This window comes from Crassostrea angulata, chromosome 5, assembly GCF_025612915.1.
Source record: "Crassostrea angulata isolate pt1a10 chromosome 5, ASM2561291v2, whole genome shotgun sequence".
NCBI lineage: Eukaryota > Metazoa > Mollusca > Bivalvia > Ostreida > Ostreidae > Magallana > Magallana angulata.
The window spans coordinates 10,120,592-10,135,871 of record NC_069115.1 but is presented as its reverse complement, the minus strand read 5'-3'; the positions used below and the strand labels follow the sequence as shown (position 1 = coordinate 10,135,871).

General features: G+C 32.3%; 1 protein-coding gene across 1 annotated transcript in view; it reads left to right on the top strand.

The window, feature by feature from the left end:
* Positions 1-15,280, top strand: part of LOC128183787 (multiple epidermal growth factor-like domains protein 10) — a 37,469-nt gene that overhangs the window by 1,070 nt on the left and 21,119 nt on the right. The gene's annotated exons all lie outside the window — the stretch shown is intronic.

Genomic DNA, 15,280 nt, shown 5'->3' with positions numbered 1-15,280 from the left:
TTGATTTTTTAAATTTTTTTTGTTTTGCTTTTTTTTTATTTTTTTTTTATATATCTCAATGAACTTGAAATAAAAGCTATCACAGAGTCTGCGTCATCTGTTTCATATCTGGACATTTTACTGGAAATGGATATTGATGATAACCTGATGACTTCAATTTTCCTTACTTTTCAACTTCCTTACTTACGTAGCAATATACCTTTATTAGCTGCATATGGTGTTTTTGTCTCTCAAATAATTCGATACACAAGGGCGTGCTCTTGGCATGAATACATGTAGTTTCTAGGGCGAGGCAAGCTAGAGACGAACAAGTTGATAAAACATGACTATCAACACTCACGTTTGAAATCATCTTTTTGTAAGCTCTATGGTCGATACAATGACCTTGTAAGCAAATACAATCTTCCACTGGGTCGCATGCTGACTGAAGTTTTTCATACTAATTGTTAAACATAAATTAGTCGCCTATTTGACTACGGACTTTTCCAAGTTTTTTCCGGATTTCGACAAAGAGTGTGGCAGGTGTGACCGGTCATCAGAGGATGCTGATTCCTCCTAGGCACCTGATCCAACCTCTATATCTTTTAGAGGACCGTGTTCCTTTGCTTTGAATATATATATATATATATATATATATATATATATATATATATATATATATATATATATATATATATATATATATATATATATATATATATATATATATATATATACGAACAATAGAAAATTGAGAGAAAGGTTGTCCCAACTGTTATTCATAAATGGAAGACAAAACTAACTGCAGGTGGTGGTGATGATATTTCAATAAAGGATGAATTTAATTTGTGATTTAAGAAACAGATGACTGTCTGTTTACTGGTAACATTTGAAAATTTTACACACATTTTTTTCAGTTGGGAATATTAAGCCTTTTAACTTCGGGAACTCTGAGTTTATTAAATTGTCGATATCATAGTAATTTTTAATTTATAAAAAAAAATCCCGATTACTATTGAATTTATTTATCTGAACTATATTGCTAATATACCGCACATACATGCAACATAGTGTATCAGATATTTATGAATATTGTTAAATGAAACAGAATGTTACATTTTAAATTAAACATAAATATTAAATATCTCATTAGCAACTTCAGCCCATTGCCGCTTCCAACATTTACAGAACTGTCTAAAATAGGGTTCTTTTTCTGTGCTTACAAGTACATATCGTATCTTTGAACGTAGACATTTAAAAATTCACAACAGAGCAGCAAACACTATATCTGGTACAACAAACGGAAAGTTATACGGGTTAAGCAACTATATTATGTGTTTGCATTTTTATGAATCTCTTTTTATGAAAACGCAAAAATGAAAGACGACGTTAATTTTGTCATGCCCAAGATGTTTGAAATTGAAATAGTTTGCATTTAAGTTAGAGTAATTCTTTAGTTATTATAAGTATTTCTTTAAAATTACGGATATATATCCTTTAACTCGAGATGTGCCATTTTGTTCACAAACTGAAGTAAAATTACATGTTATATTATTAAGCTTTAACATGTTTTTTTTTTATATCTGACTACAAAGACAATATATACTCTGTCGTTGGTGTAAGTACTGAGACATTTACACATATGTATTGTATATACTCAATATGTTGAATTTAATCATATATTTTTTTAAAATCCAGACATGCATACTTTCGAATATTTGACCGATTTACTTCATATGCATCGTTCTTTCTTACACAATGAAGTCAAATTATAGTGATTTGAGAATCTATTTCAATGTGTAGTTAGCCACTTTAAAATTTTAAATAACAAAAAAAAAAAAAATTGTAAAACACTTATGTCCCCTCTCTTGAAAATGAATTATTGCCTAAGGGTAATAAACATTTATTTTGGACAGTATACAATGAGGACAGTATACATGAAAATGAAATCGATCTTTTCAACTTAAAATCAATGATGGTCATTGACCGGATCGGGCGGTACTATCCGAGATACATCAACCTATCAAGTATGACATGTCTAAGCCAAAAGGTTTTAGAATAAGGTTTTCATGTGTTGTTATGATAAATCTGCATAACATTTTAGTTAAATTTCATTAAGTTCAATCTTTGGATGGAAATATATGAAAACTGCAAATAATTGGAATTTTTTCAAGTCCACGGGACATAAGTCGGTCGAAAATTGCTGAATCATACCAAAAATCCAAATTCAGCTAGAAGCTCTGAAAATCTGTGTATTAAATTTCTCTATTGAACCTCTGCGAAGGAAATGAAGGAAAACTGTTGGTTGACCGACCGACCCACAGACATACAGCAGTAAAGCAATATGCTTTTGTTTCTTAGAAGGGGGCATACTTATTACATAAACATATATCTATACATGGGTAAACTTTTTACTAATACAATATTAGACGTTTAGAATATAGACAATTGATTTTAAATATCAAACACATGAGGTTTAAAAGTGCCTATATTTTATTCATATTGCAATGCTCTTAAATATCATAAACGTTTATATTATATAAATCGTATTAATTCAAATTAGTTAATTGGGTGATTGAAAAGCAAACTGATAATTGGTTTTAAGTGTTTAATCATCAAGTCTGCTTATAAACTAATTGGTTCACTTCTTGTTAAGTGGGCACTTTACTAATCAAGATTCAACGTTTCCCCCATTAAATTTCGTTACGAGTATTAACCCCCCCCCCCCCCCATATATGATGTGAATTTTACATTTTAGGGCGAAATGTAACTATAGCAGTATAAACAGAAAAAACGTATTTGTAATTTGTTATTGTATTGCGCCAGCAAACCATTGAGACTTTTCATGTCAACCCGAATACTTTGAACCTGAGAATCTATGAATATTCTACATGAAAAAAAATGATTTTCAAATTAGAATTTTGTAAATAAAAATTAAGCTTTTAGCGTTTACGCTGAGCGCTTTATATATAGCATATTCCAAAACTTATTTTCCTCCGAATTCTTTGTCAAATCGTTACTGATAGGGTTCTTACTCAAAAATGTTCTTTATACGATTGTCTTTGATAATCTCCAATTATGATAATTACGTACTTTCTTGATTACAGAACCATTGTTAAATTATAAAATTAATGTAAACTTTATGATATTTCTTTTCATATAATGTATTAGTATGTAAAGTGCCTTTAGGGGTTCCACATAAGGTGTTACTCCTAATGCTTTTTGTACAATGACATTTTTGGGTCAGTACACGTGACAAGTTTCAGCGTCACTTTAGCGGACTTTAGTAGAAAGTGTAAACGATTAGAATTTTCTCGTCAGAATTACCAACCCCCATTCCCCCTATTCATCTGTTCATTCTGTTTATGCATTTCTGCACATAGTGCGGCATCTGTTTTTGTAGGTGCTGACTTTTTACATGTTGTGGGTGCTGTTTTTATGAGGTGGATATGCTTACCCCATGTCAAACCCCCCTGCAACCGGAGGACCGGTGGTTTTCTGTTTGGTTGTTCCTTCCCTTAGCCACATGTTTCAGTTTTTTAAAGAGGCTAAGGACTCGCCTTTCGCCACTGTCACTCAGCTACCGTAGCATTTCAAGGGTCACCAAAAACTAGGAAATGTGACAAGTGACTTCCTAGCAAAACTTATCGCTGAAACGGTTGGCATAAACACAAAGTTTTATTAATGATACTTAAAGGCATGCGTATCGCACCTCGAGACCCGCTTGCACACCAGCGTTTGTCCCCCCATCCCTTGCATGCAACCTTATATTTCTGTCAGATATTTATCGTTTTATATGACGCCAACATTTTTATGTATTAATGCATTAAAATCTCATATCATTTTTAGCATTACATGTAACAGGGGCGATAATTACCTGAAGTGTAAAGATTTTTGTCGTTATGAAAGTTGATATATATATATATATTATCCCCTTGTGTTGGTTATTTACTAATCATTAAATAAAATGCCATACGTGTGTTGTCTCACCTTTTTATGCTCCTATCCGAATCAGAAAGTTCATTTACTGACTGACATGTTTTCATTGATAAGGTTAAGGAAACTATTGACAGAGTAAAGCGCCAGTATGCATATAATGCTGATATTCATACATGTTTCAGTAAGGATATAGATGACAGCATATTCCGAGAGGTGCTTCTTATGGAAATAAGGGGTCTTTTACGAAAGCGGAGAAGGATCATTCGAGATTTGAGAATCAAAATACGAGATTCGACATACGAGGTTCAAGATTCGAAATTTGAGATTCAATATCTAAATTAACCAATCAAATCATGGAACTTAAAACTGTATCCTAGCAACATCAGACTGTTCTAAATAAAGATCATTCGTACATGCTCTTTCCAACAAATAACTGTCTTAATAGCTCTTATATAGTGGTTATAAAACGGTTAAATTAACATGGATAAATTAACCCCACACAGTATAAACAATTAAATTAGTGATAACACTGTGGGCTTTGCGAATCTATGTGATTTTGTTTGTCCTGTTTGTGATCCATTTTAACCCGTAGTGTATTCGCCCCAACTGTGTAAACATCGGCTGGCAAAAAAAGACCTGTTTAATCTAAATAATGAAAACTCAGTGTGGTTTTAGCTAGCTAATGTAAGACATCACAAATACCCCAAACCCCCTCACGGAAAAGGAAATGCTAGGTAATGAGAGAGAGAGAGAGAGAGATAGAGAGAGAGAGAGAGTTTTGTAGTGTCAAATTCAATTTTGATTCAGAATTTGAAATTGATTTGATTTGATTCAAGCATATATAGACAATAATAAAGCCTCTTAAAAAAGAAAAAAGAGGAGGTAGTTGGGGAAGGGCAGACCAACTAGCAAGCTTTAATTTTAACGGTGTTAGCGCACCTGTGATTTACATCGGCTCTCTCTTTCTCTTTAAAACGACAATTATTTCATTTTTTCATGGGGAGGGGATTGGTGCCTGTAAAGGACATGTATTGCTTGTGGCAGCTGTGCTATACTCTTATTTGTTATAATAGGTAATACTAAATATTGATATAAAATGAAAGTTTCCAATTACACTGTACATAGCTTCTATCATGCATTTTGACCCGTGCGATAGTTTAAAACAATTTTCAAAGCATTTAATATAATTCAACCGATCATTTTTGGAATTTATTTTTCTGGATCCCCGCCTGATACGGCCGCCTCCTTGTATATTAGAATAACATGTACGTTGACCATATGTACACATTAACTTAATTGCCTATGTTTTGTGACGATAACATTTTTTATCAATGTATTTGCAGGATACGTAACAAATAACAGCCTATTTTCGGTTTTTGCACTGATTATTTGAGATAATTTGACGCCATCTTTTATGCATTCCCCACACCACTCACAGTTACTTTATTTGGCGTTCTGTGTGTATGGCGATAAATTGGTAAAGAAGAAGGTGCAGTTTCTTTCAATATTTGCTCTAAAATTCAAAAGTTGTTTAAATCTTATAAAAATACAGGTGTACCATTTTGGACATGTGTGTATATAAAGTACCAAGTTAAACACTTTTATCTTGTTTCAATAAATAGTTATGACTTAAAAATTTTGGCATACTCTAAGATTTGGTAAAAATGATGAAAAATGGCACATTCTCTCATAGTTTTTTGAAGAGGAAAATGTGTCCGTAGTCGTCGCCTACAATGAAATCAATATATTTTATGTGATATCACATGATAAAGTTATAATGCGAGTTTCATTGTGGGCGACAGCTGCGGACATATTTTTTCTATTAAAAAACTACTAAGAAATCGGTGTCTTCTGCTCAGTTTAATGAAAATTACGTGAAAATGCACTGTTTGTGACGTCACAATTAAAGTTAAGGAAGTCTAATCGGGTAACTAAATATAGATTCTTAATCTATGGGTATTCTTTTGTAAATAAACGTTACATTTCAATTTCTTGTGATATCTTTAAAATCACTCTAAAACAGGGCAAACTATGATTGAAACTGTACCTAGTTCTTTGCACCAACTCGCCCCTTGTAGCTCCACCCTGATTACATTTTATCTGGCTATGTGTAATGTAGTAGTATATTAAGTACACACATCTTTGCAATGCTTATTTACATCTTTAGAGAGTTACTTACATACAAAGTAAACATTTGTATGATTTATATGTAATTATTGTCAATTTTGGTGCGGAGGGGGGGGGGGGTAAGGAAACTTAACTTGGCTGTGATACATATGCCTGTCTATACCTTTTATTCTTTCTTGTTGATATATCAATGAATGAATTATAACAAAATACAACAATTAATTTTGAAAAATTCATGTACAATCAAATTTCTTAAAAAAGTTTTACTGTTTTCTATACAAGAAATCGGCAATGTGAACAAATTGGCACCCTATCACCCTTACCTTTAGTTGTAGAGAGTATGTATCCTTCTATATTGAAAACAATGCCAAAAGTATGACTCATTAATAAGTTGTTTACTCAAAAAAGGAAAACAAATTGTATTATTTAATAATTCCGTATGATGTAATAATATCTCAATGATTAGTTTATAATCATAGTACTAGTATATGCCTGTATACATACATAATCAAAGTACTGGAGTACTGACGGGAGTTGATTTTATCGATTATTATTTATCTTAAAATCAACGATATGTTATTTTGCTTGGCAAGTAGTTTAAAATATCTATTTGAATAACGCACATTTTTATAATATGGATCCTCGGACTTTTCCGTCAAGAATTTCGAAAAAACCTCTTATGAATCATGTTGTGTAATATTTAAAAAAAGAAATTGATTTCATCAAACTATGTATCGGTATTCCAAATATTTCAGAAAGTGTATGGATCCAACCAATAATGAACTATAGTCTCGTTCAACCAGATGCTCGGCTGTCTCCGTTAGTCTCCGACAAGTAAGAGATACAAGGTCACGTGATAGCTTGATGATGCGACCTCTAAATATAGACTGACTCTCTGTTTGTCGGAGATGTACGGAGACAGCCGATGGTTGAACGAGACTATATTGAACTCTGGCGTAGGAATACATACGACTGCAAAAAAACTTCTAAGTTGTTCGTACTATTTAAAATCTGACTATTTCTTAGGTATTTATACTTTTTTTTTACTCAAGTACTGACGGAAGTTGATTATATCGATTATTATTCATTTTAAAATCAACGATATGTTACTTTGCTTGACAAAATGTTTATAAGCTGTGTTTGACTTATGCCTATTTTTATGATATGGATTCTTGGACTTATACGACAAGATCGATTTCAAGAAACCCTGTATGAATTGTGTTGTGTAATAATTAAAGATAAAATTGATTCCATCAAACTATGTATAAGTAATCGAAATATTCCAAAAATTGTTTGGATCCAAGCAATACTAAACTCTAGTCTCGTTCATCCAGTTGATCAGCTCTCCCACAAGCATGAGAATGTGTACACTAGGTCACGCGATAGCTTGATGATGCGACCTCTAAATATAGAATGACTCTCTGCTTGTCGGAGATTTACGAGGACAGCCGATGGTTGAAGGAGACTATATTGAACTCTGGCGTATGAATGCATACGACTGCAAAAGATATCTAAATTGTTCGTACTATTTAACTTCTGACTATTTTCAAGGTGTTCATAAATAAATTTCTTAAAACACAATGCTTAAGATACATCACATTGAATTTATGGATTATTTTCAAGAACTAAATCTTGTCAGCGGTGATGATTTGTGCTTAGGTTCAAACACTGTTTCAGTTTCGGTTTGCCAGAGTGACTGCATAGGAGAGTTGATTAAAAATCAACTGCCAAAAACGATAAGCAATGCTTATATTTATTGTTGAAATCGGACTGATTATTTATATTTAGATTATTTACTATAGATACTAATCTTCATGTGCGGATCTAGAAAGGAGGGGGTCAGGGGATCTGGACCCCCTCCTCGGGAAAATTGGAGCTTATTAAATATACATAGAAAATTATTCAAAATTGACCTAGGACCCCCCTACAGAAAAAATTAGCTCCGCTTATGAAGTTCTCTACCATAACCGCATTTTACACAAAAGGGGTGAATAAACCCGGGGTTTAAACTATTATTGGTGGTGAAATACCCCAGGGTTCAAACGCATCAGGTAGAAATGCGCCAGGTTAAACAAAATCACTTAGATCCGCGAAGCACACTGCATTTTTACTAGTCTACTTAAATATTCTGAGGAAAAATAAATACAAATAATTATTTAGTAAGCTATGGAGAAGTGAACATAACATTTATATAATTTGTATATAAGAGCATGTACTAATGATCTTTATTTAGAACAGTTTGTGGTCGCTAGGATATATATTTTCAGATCCTTGATTTGATTGGCTAATTTAGATATTGAATATTGAATTTCGAATCTTGAATCTCGTATTTCGAACATCGTATTTTGAATCTCGATTCTCGAATGATCCTTGTCGGCTTTCGTAGTCTTTCCATTTCATATTCAGCTCAAGGAAAAGGAAAAGGAAAGGGTAAGATTAAAATCTCCCTAGTAAGGGAAATAACATACTTAGAATCTCAAGAACATATTAATTTTGAAGTAATAGAACAACAAAAAAGTCTTGAAATTTTAAGAAAACATAAACTTCAAGGCCATTCATAATATCTCGAGCAAGATGGATCGAGCAGGGAGAAAAACCAACAAAATATTTTCTTAATTTAGAGTCTCTACTTCTCTGAACAAAACTATCATAAAAGTAGAACTTGAAGAAAGGGAAATTATACACAAGCAATCGAACATATTGAATCTTGTCAGAAAATCTATGAAAATGTGCTGAATCAGATAAATATTAACCTTGAAGAAATTCTTAAAGTAGAAATTCTTAAGTTAGAAGCAGATACATGTATATCTAGCTCGTTAGAAGCTGAAATCTCTGAAAAAGAAGTTCTTGAGGTTCTAAAAAATATAAAGAATAACAAATCACCAAGTAGTGATGGTTTTATTGTTGAGTTCTTAAAATTCTTTTGGAAGGATCTAAATCTTTTCATCTTAAATGCAATCAACTTGATTTTTTTTAAAAAGGAGCTTCCTATTTCCCAGAGATTTGGAATTATATCACGTTTACCAAAAGGTGACAAACCAAGACAATATTTGAAAAACTGGAGACCCATCACTCTTCTGAATGTTCTCTATAACCTTATATCAGGATGTATTAGTTATCGAATTAAGTCTACACTAGATTATATTATATCTAATACACAAACAGGCTTTCTTAAAAGAAGATATATTGGAGTAAATACTAGAATTGTTTTTGATTTAATGTCGTTCACTGAAAATGAAAACATACCAGGTCTCTAAGTTCTTATTGACTTTGAAAAAGCCTTCGATTCTGTTTCATGGTCCTTTATATACAACGCTCTAGAATACTTTGGATTTGGAAATAGTATTATAAATTGGATAACAATTCTCAACAAAGATTTTAAGGCTTATGTTTTATAATGTGGCTTCCTGTCAAAACAGTTCAAAATCCAAAGAGGATGTAGACAGGGGGACCCAGGAGCTCCTTACTTATTCTTGATACATGTATGTGCAGAAATTTTAGCTATTCTCATAAAACAAAACTTTGATATTAGAGGTATAATTGTCAGTGGCAATGACCATAACATTTCTCAGTATAAAGATGACACTTCACTCATCTTAGATGGTTCACGATTGTCACGTTTCGCTGCTCTTGATACTTTAGACATTTTGTTCACACATTTAAGGTTTGAAACTAAACAGCTCTTAAACAAAAATTGTATGGATAGGTTCTAAAAAAATTTCTAATGAAGTTTTTCACCATCCACGTTGGAAACTTGCTTGGTGCTCCACTTCTTTTAATTTACTTGGAATAGAGTTTTCTGTTGATTTAGATAAAATGACGTCAATAGATTTCAACAAACAATTACCAACAGTTTTTTTCTCTATTTCAACAATGGAGGAGAATAATTTTAACTCCAATTGGTCGCATCACAGTTGTAAAAAATGTGATTAGTCCAAAACTTAACCACTTGTTTATTTCACTTCCAAATCCAAAACAAGATGTCATTTTATCTCTTAGTGAGAGCCTGTTCGAATTTATTTGAAAATCAAATTGTGATAACGTAAGAGAGAAATTGTTACTCTTGATTACCTAAAATGGTGTTTAAAAATGGTTAACATTTCTAAGTTTATGGCATCTATTAAATATTCATGGATTCAGAAATTAACTCAAGGCTACAAACCATGGGTGGAGTTTTTTTATACCAATAAATGGTAATGACTTTGCAAAAAAACTTCTTGATTTTGTTGATGATTTTCTCTCATGCATGGTTGTTGAAAGAAATTAATTCTTGGCTCTGCTATACTAAGAAAATGATCAAAAGCTCATTAAATACCAAGAATGTTTTCAATATTCCTGTGTGGTACAGCTTTAATATAAAAACTGCATGTAAATATGTATTTATCAAAAATTGGTATATGAAAGGGGTCAAAAACATTGGAGATTTTTGAATGAAAATAAAAATATGTTATCAAGAATAGATTTTTCTGAAAGAATCCATTTTTCAAATATACCCCCAATGTTATATAATAGTGTAATATGTGCAATATCAAAATACTTGACACATTTGTCTATTGATTAGTCTACTTTGAAGAGACACTGCACTACATTTATGCCATTTTATTATGAGTCTATATTTTTGAAAGAAAACGTAACAAAGCATATATAAATATGTTTAATCTCAAATGACTGTGTACCTACAGCTTTCAACAAATGAAATTCTGAGCAATGTGATATTTTGTTTATATATCGTTTTATATATCGTTTTCCTGTTTCATACTTTTAAAAACCAAACATGCTGTGAACATTTAATAACTAGATGCTGTCATTAGACAGTAAAACCCGCACTAAGTGTTTGCCCCTAAATTACACTGTTTTGTACCAGTTTAATTAAAAATGAAGGCCACATGCAAGTTCCAGTAATACATCTAAAAATTTTAATTTTCATAACTAAAGGATGAGATCCCTTCCCATATGATTATAACACATGAGCCGCACGTTATGTGCAATTTGGGGTTGAATTTTTTGCATGTGAATTTAAAGTAAATCAATAATTTTAACTTTTCATGTTATAGAAGGTATACTGGTATATATAATTGTTACAAACAAAATTAAATTATGTCCGCTCTCCGCGGCGATTGCCGGTGTAATGAAGAATAATGACCCCCGTAGAATAATGACCGGGAGTCATTTTTATACGTAGAATAATGACCCCCCCCCCTTACCCAGGAGTTATTTTTCTTCATGTTAAACATGAGGAAAAATGACCCCCATAAAAAATACCCCCCCCCCCCCACCCGTAAACATGAAAAGAAATTGGTTGGAAATGACTGTGAAATTACTTAATTTTTCACTCTGTTCAACTGATTTTGAAGTTATAAACACCGAACTTGTAAATAAATCGCTGTATATAGTTTTTCATATCCGTAGCAAGCACACGCAAACACTCTGACATTGCCACAAATTGATTGTTAACAGTTACGTTACTTCTCTCGTCGACATACGGCGGGAAATGACGCAAATAAAGAAAAATTCATACACAATGAGGATATTGTGTGATAATTAACGAACAATAATCATGAAAGAATAATTGTTGTAATGATATAAGAAATATTCATTGGTGAATGAATTGTCAATAGAAGAATGATACATGTATATATCTTTATGGAAAAAGACTAAGAGGGCAGGTAACGTAGGAATATGAATGCTTCTTATTCACATTTCTTGGAGAAAGTGATTTAAAAAAAAATCATTCTGCGTTAGTTGTGTTTTCTTCTACGTAATACATGAACATCGATATTCTAAACATGTGTTGAACTGTTGTTTTGTGATCATGAATAGACTTTATTCTTTTAAAGCAAATTTGTGAAGAGTACCTGACTATAGTAAATCTAAATAGATAATAAACACTGATCGATTATAATAAGAAAAGATTGTTTCTAAAAGCGTTGATAAGAGGTTAGGGCCCATATGTAAGGGGTTTATATCGCGCGTGATTTTGATCACACGATCTTTATTGTATCCAAAGTTACCAATGCTCATATAAACTATTGAAGCATTAATCATCTTGATATTGACTAAACTAAAGTATGCCGAGGATAAAGTAAAATATTTTTTCTGTACGAGTACTCTCAATACTTTGACGATTTTCCTATTTGGCCGTTAACATCTACTGGCGTAATGGCTGGTGTCAGTGCCTACTAACTTCAGCTTGGTTATAATGCCTAACAGTGGAGTAAACTTTTCATAATTTTGGTTTCATCATTAATTCTGGATGATGAACTTGTATGTATACCCAGCAGTTTGTATTGCCGAAATCCTCAATGCAAGTATAAATCATGAACAATATGAAAAATATAGAAGATGCGACGGAGAAGCGCGAAGATGCGAAGACGAAAGTGCTAAGTTGCGAAGGCGAAGAAGTGATACTACTATTGCTTCTTCGCCTTTGCAACTTCGCACTCTCGCCTTCGAAACTTAAATTGCGCTTTCGCCTTTTTAGCTCACCAAGACGAAGTCAATGGGAGCATATGCTATACCCTCGGCGTCGGCGTCCTGAGCTGGTTAAAGTTTTAGTTGCAGCTCCTGTATCTAAGCTATAACATGTCCTCTCTTCACAAAAATTACATGAATGATGCATCTGGACCTACTGAATCCGGATCCTAACTTTCAGATGCTGGAGGAGGTTAAGGTTTTTGGAGCAGGTTAAAGTTTTTAGTTGCAGGTGCCCTTTAAAAGCAGTATCTAAGTTACTGCTGGTCCGTACTTCACCAAACTTGCATGGATGGTGCGTCTTATGATACTGATTCACCAGCTAGGCTTGAGTGCTGAATCTGAGCTATAGGTTTCGGATGCTGGAGGAGAATAAGGTTTTTGGAGCTGGTTTAAGTTTTTGTTGCAGGTGCCCTCTAATGATTATATCTTAGTTACTACTGGTCCTAACTTCATTAAACTTGTATGGATGGTGCGTCTTGTGATATTATGATAATGATGCACCTGACAGGCTTGAATGCTGAATCAGAGCCATAGGTTTATGATTCTTGATGAGGTTTAGTTTTTTTTATCAGGACACATGTTATATAGATGATAGCTTGCATAGTTGATTTAACTATATTATAAATGAAAAGTAGAGGTTGCTTTAGATGCAGAGCCTGATCTCCATTATCAAGGATGCTAGAGAAATCTCCTACCTCACTTAAACCTGCTTGATAGATAGATGTAGTTGTTGTTAAATGATGTAACATGATTCCAATGACATAGTACTGTATGATTTGAACACAATTATTTAATAAGATGCAATATAATACCATATGTTATATTGTAAAACGTTATATGATACGATAAAATATTGTATCAATTTTTTTTTTATGATATGATATTGTATCGTGATGTTGTTATGTATAGTATTGATTTTTATGATACAATATTATAAAATATCGTATCATACGATATTGTATTATATGATATTGGTTTATATGATATATTATTATATCACATGAAATTGTATTTCATGGTATTTTTATATATATTATTGTATCATATGATACAATGTGTGTAATATGATTGTATTATATAATATTTCACTTTATCCCATGATATTGTATCATTTGATATGATACAATGTTGTATCAAATTATATTGTACTATATAATACAATATCATATTATGTATATAAAGTATCATACAATACAATATAATACTATAATATTTACATTCACTTTCTTTCCCTCTATTAAATCGCATTGGTGTGTTTGAGTGATATTCACACACAACACAGAAGACGCAATCATCAAATCTGGTGCGTATGAATACATTTAGTATTCCTTCAGTGTTTCTCGAAGAACAGGAACTGACTCTTCTCGCGACTTTAAATCGGATAACGACCTGTTATTATACTTACGCTGATAAATATTTCATTGATGCAAATTTATTTTGACTGTTAAATGAATTCAATTGATTAATTTCTTAGTTTACCGAGAGCAAATTCATTAAATTACAGAAAGAAAAATAAAATTGTGTCATGAGAATTTAAAACGCTGTGCACTATTTTTGTCAACCTATTTCGGCTGCTCAGTGGCCATTCCGTTAATTTCGCATAACTCTTTGAATAAGACGGAGCTTTTAAAAAACAAATCATATTTGCGGGAAGGAAATACATGTTGAAAAAACGCAAATATAAGCATTTATTCATTATTATTTGAAAGATTAGGTCTTATAATTGCAACGATGAGTGCAAACAAACTTTCATAACGCGCTAAGTCGCGTTATACAATTTGAATGCACAAATCGTTGCAGTTATGAGACCACATCTTTAAAAAAAATAATGATTCAATGCTTAATTACATGTATACAATATAATATCATATGTTTCAATGTTATGATGTATTATTGCAATATGATATTGTTTCATATAATATTATATTGTATTATGTTTTATGATATTCTATTATTTGATCAAATACAATTATAATGTATATCACAATACAATGTCAAATCATACGTTGCAATTTCATATCTCACAATTTTTTACGGTATTTTATGGTTTTATATGATATATATTGTAAGTATGATAGGATCGGTGGTGCAATTTTAATTTTATATTATTGTATTGATTAACATATGGACATATAATTATCATACGATTTTTTAACAGATGATACACGATATTGTGTCAAAACAGAATCCATGAATATCCAAGATCATAAAGTATGGTTTTCATATAATATGATAAAGGTGGTCTAATAAAGGTGATGCCTCATAACGGTGATGCCTCGTCTCGGTGAGCTTTGTAATCTGTGATTACCTATGTTATATAATTGCGGAGCTCTCCATCGTTTAAAGGGTTCCGAGGCATATTTTGGATTTTTTCTTTTTTTTTTTATAAAATTAATAAAATAAATTATCCAGGGGGATAGGGTCCGGACTCCCTCTTCCGTTTTACTGCGTACAATTATTAATATTGAATTTTCCGGGGGCGGACCCCCTCTCCCCCTCTAGATCCATGCATGAGCAAGGAGTGTCGCATAATGAAATTAGAATGTTACTGTGTTTGGTCCACGGTAAACAGACGGCTGGTAAGTGACATGAATCTAGAAGTGCATATGTACACATTATGGCGGACATAACATTTTGTGTGGTGTAGATAATGATTAGGCATAGCCAGCACTGGTAAACATATATATTACATGTACACATTAAAATATTTATAAACATTCATAGTAAGCGCGATGGTCTAGCGCTTGCGTACCAATAATAG